The sequence below is a fragment of the Octopus bimaculoides genome, chromosome 4 (assembly GCF_001194135.2).
Source record: "Octopus bimaculoides isolate UCB-OBI-ISO-001 chromosome 4, ASM119413v2, whole genome shotgun sequence".
NCBI classification, from domain to species: Eukaryota; Metazoa; Mollusca; class Cephalopoda; order Octopoda; family Octopodidae; genus Octopus; species Octopus bimaculoides.
The window spans coordinates 65,872,274-65,877,277 of NC_068984.1; the positions used below are offsets into that span (position 1 = coordinate 65,872,274).

Below are 5,004 nucleotides of genomic sequence, written 5' to 3' on the forward strand. Positions count from 1 at the left end.
TATATATATATATATATGCATATTATATATGTAGTTGAAGTGATTCAAATACAATTAAAACAGATATATAGATAAAGGTTATTAGATTATTATACCATCATAACCTAAAATATTTAAACTAGGTTTATAATACATTTAACACTAGATATTTATTTAACAAAACAATAGTATCAATATCATATATAATTTGTAATGTGAAATTATTAATGAAATGTACTTACCATAATGTGTGACTTTGGAAAAACCACATGAAAATCACAGATCTGGCCATAAAACCTGAAAAATAAATGAAACCTAATGAATATATTCAATGAGAGAAATAATAAAAATTGTTCAAAATATTTGCACATGCAAGTGTGTGTGTGTGTGTATAGATACACATACACATATATACCTATATACAACTTACAACTACATGATCTTCATCAAGCAGATGTGGAAATAGAACACAGTTATATATATATATATATATATATATATATATATATACACACACACATATATATATTTAGTGTTGAATGTCAGAAGAAAAATGACTTGCAGGGATTAATAATAATAATAATAATAATAATAATAATAATAATAATAATAATAATAATAATAATAATAAGAAGAAGAAGAAGAAGAAGAAGAAGAAGAAGAAGAAGAAGAAGAAGAAGAAATGCCCTGATGCAGGACCAGGCACTGGTTCTCATGGCTTCTCATTTTAACTGATTGGAAGTGTTGTCATGTACATTGTTTTGTCTTGGTATAGAAGATGGGCTACAACAAATATTCTGCTCAATACCATAGATTTGATTGACAGTTGTTTGACTTTAACCAGTTGCACATGTCCCTTAGTGGCTGACGATATGTGCATCTCTGATCATGAGCAGAAGTAGCAGGAGAACATCATAGACATGTGTTGAGAGGAATACTTTGGGGTTTGGATAATTCACCTTTGGAAATATTGATGTTTCGTTCATCATCCTTAAACAACCCTTATTCATGGACCTTTTGAGAGGGATGGGCTACTCGATCTGAAAAATATTCTACTGGGCCTCACCTGCAAGATCATGCGCTGTTAATCTTGATATAAGATCACCATGTCATGCATATATGGTTGTGATGAATGTTCCTGGTATACACTTATCAGATGGGTAGTCATGATGGGTATACTGGGCTTCGTATATTTTACCCCAGTGTCACTTTGATGGCATGCATTGCTCTCTCACTCAATAATAATAATAATAGTAATCATAATAATAATAATAATAATAATAATAATAATAATAATAATAATAATAATAATACATTCTACTATAAACACAAATCCTGAAATTTTGGCGGGAGGATGCCAGTTGACTGCATTGATTCCAATGCTCAATGGGCACTCGTTTCATTGATCCTATCCCAAAAGAATGGTATTTGAATTCAAAAAATAAAGACAGACAAAATGCTTGATTCTACCAGCTCACCACCTTATTAATAATAATAATAATAATACATATATACATAAATACACACACACACACACACAAAAGATACAAGTTTTCATCACGGTAGCTCAAACTAATAGGTATGTGCTCTGAGTACTCAAGTAGGTATGTCACTAAAATTCCAGTTTGAAAGGCAGTTCAAGTTGTGGTTTTGTGACTACCTTAATCAAAGCAGCTAGAAGTGACTTCCCCTTGAGTCTGTAGGTACAGCTTAAAATAGAAAGGAAAGGCAAACAATTTAGCAAGACTTGACAAGGACATTTAATTTAATTTAGCCATATAATTTAGTTACATAATGAAATAAAAACTATATAATAAATGAAATGAAACCTATATAATAAAAGGTAGAGATAGTCTCTGACTGCTGTTTCTGGGAGTCCCAGCTATTAAAACATCATGTTCAGTGAAAACTCTCTATGCTGAATATGCCGTCATCAGAGTGAAATAGGTTAAACATATGTAACAGTGGAATAAAGTTCATCATCAATGATAGTTATTGTGGTTCTTTATGTCGAGAGAAGGAGGAGAGATCCAAATAAATCCATTAGATAAATCCATTAATATTATTCTCATCATGCACAGGTATGTCTATTATGCACATCATGACCCACATAAACATACACACATGCATACATCCAAGGAAAAGTTCTGTCTGAGCCATTAGAATTCTCATTAGAATTCTGATTTTGCATGGCCTGACATGATCTCACAGTATACTGAAGATGAATGACACTGCCTGTATGACAGTGAGAATCATTTACAACTATTACATGATATCAAGGAAAAGAGAGGCAACCACATGCACACACACATACACCCTACCCCCATATATATATAATTGGCACTAAATGTGACTAGGGTGTTACAAAACACCTACATTGCTAGAAATAAGAGCTAAAATGCTCTAATGTTGCATGTAATGCACATGATTGAAAGCATATACATTAACAGGGACCATAAACGTCTGAAAAATACTGACTGAGAATTCTTAAGACTGATGCATCAGTTTCGGCAATTTCCATTGCCATCATTAGTTAAGCTAGCTTGGTGTTCAGCTGCTTCCAGACCTGTTTCCCTATTAGCATATATGTTTGCATCATCCAAATTAATGGATGATTTAACGAATTGCAAATGTGTATACAGAAAATTAATATAAACAGCAGGTTGCAATGTTTCACCAAAAAGGAGAATTATAATTGTCACTAAATGTAACTAGGGTGTTAAAAAACACCTACATTGTTAGAAATAAGAGCTAAAATGCTTTAATGCTGTAGTTAATGCACATAAATGACAACATATACACTAACAGGGACCACAATTGACCGAAAAATGCAGCCTTCTATTTACATTAATCTTGTGTATACACATTAATGAATCACTAAATCATTCATTAACTTGGATTTGCAAACATACATGTTAATAGAGAAACAGGTCCGGAAATAGCCAAACACCGAGCTGACTTAATGGAAATTGCCAAAACTGACATCAGTCTTAAGAATTCTTGGTCCATATTTTTCGAACAATTATGTTCCCTGTTAGTGTATATGTTTTCATTCATGTGTCTTAACTGCAGCATTGCAATCTGCTGTTTATATTAATTTTATGTGTGTGTATATCATCATCATCATCATCATCATCATCATCGTTTAACGTCCGCTTTCCATGCTAGCATGGGTTGGACGATTTGACTGAGGACTGGTGAAACCGGATGGCAACACCAGGCTCCAATCTAATTTGGCAGAGTTTCTACAGCTGGATGCCCTTCCTAACGCCAACCTCTCAGAGAGTGTAGTGGGTGCTTTTACGTGTCACCCGCACGAAAATGGCCACGCTCGAAATGGTGTCTTTTATGTGCCACCCGCACAAGCCAGTCCAGGGGCACTGGCAATGATCTCACTCGAAAATCCTACGGGAGCCAGTCAGGCGGTACTGGCAACAGCCACGCTTAAAATGGTGCATCTCATGTGCCACCCGCACAAGAGCCAGTCCAGGGGCACTGGCAACGATCTTTATATATATATATATATATATACAGATAGATAAATAGATAGATATATAGAGAGAAAGAGAGAGAGAGAGAGAGAGAGAGGGGGAGACAACAGACAAACAGACAGATAGAGAGTATAATGAGGGCTGAAGGCAGATGACAAAAAATGTACCATTGGAAGAAACCAAACTTGGAATTTACTCAGAGAAATTCGATATCTGCCTGGATATCATGTCCCACTTCTTACTCTGTGTGTGTGTGTGTGTGTGTATGTGTGTGTGTGTGTGTGTGTGTGTGTGTGTGTGTGTGTGCATGCGTGCATGTGACTGGCTTCTTTCAGTTTCTGTCTACCAAATCCATTCACAAGACTTGGGTCAGCCTGGGGGTATAGCAGAAGACACCTGTCCAAGGTGTCACACAGTGGGACTGAATCTGAAACCATGTAGTTGGGAAACAAACTTTATACCACACAGCCATACTTGGAATTCTATATTCATTGATAACACAAAATAAACATTCCTTGTTGATGCATGCTATGATGCGAGAAGCCCTCTGATGTTCACAGCCAAATGTTTGAAATGGATAAAATGGCATTTAAGGATAGATTTACAAAAATGACAGCTATCACTGACATTCGATATTTGTCAGTTTCAAGAGACAAAATGTACTCTATTAAAGCATTTTATGTTATGGTTATACATGCTATTATTTTAAACAAGTTTAAGGCGGTTAGCTGGCAGAATTGTTAGCATGCTGGATGGAAAGCTTAGTGATATTTCACTTGTTGCTATGCTTTGAGTTAAAATTTTGCCAAGGTTGAATTTGCCTTTCATCCTTTTGAGGTTGATAAATCAAATACCAGTGAAACACTGGTGTCAATGTAATCGACTAGCACCCTCCCACCAAATTTCAGGCCTTGTGTCTATAGTAAAAGGGATTATTTTAAACAAGTTAATAAATGTCCTTTAAATTATTTTAATTGGTTATGAAAAAGTATCTTTTCCTTAATTTTAATAAACAAATCAAAAATAGTCTGGCAGTTAAAAAGAACAAAGAAAATTCTTTGGCACGCAATGAATTTGACATAAATAAATGTCAAAACTGTTTACCTCCAGCCCCACCATTGCATGTTTGTATCAAAGGAAAAGAAATAAATGTTTTCAGAAAAATAAAGGTTCAAGTGAATGTAGCATGCAAAAAGTGGAATAATAATAATAATTAAAACCAATGCATGAGTGTGTGTGTGTGTGTAAATAGAGTGACATATATATAGATACCAATATGTGTGTGTAGGTGTGGGTGTGTGTGTATATCATCATCATCATCATCATCGTTTAACGTCCGCTTTCCATGCTAGCATGGGTTGGACGATTTGACTGAGGACTGGTGAAACCGGATGGCAACACCAGGCTCCAGTCTGATTTGGCAGAGTTTCTACAGCTGGATGCCCTTCCTAACGCCAACCACTCAGAGAGTGTAGTGGGTGCTTTTACGTGTCACCCGCACGTATGTATGTGTGTGTGCATGTATATATATATT

At 35.2% G+C, this 5,004-nt stretch overlaps 1 long non-coding RNA gene across 1 annotated transcript in view; it reads right to left on the reverse strand.

Annotated features, from left to right (window-relative positions):
• LOC128247591 (uncharacterized) overlaps positions 1-5,004 on the reverse strand; it is a 291,898-nt gene that overhangs the window by 256,349 nt on the left and 30,545 nt on the right. Inside the window, exon 2 of the long non-coding RNA XR_008263930.1 lies at positions 222-276. This is a non-coding gene — a long non-coding RNA (uncharacterized LOC128247591). The remainder of the gene's footprint in view (positions 1-221; positions 277-5,004) is intronic.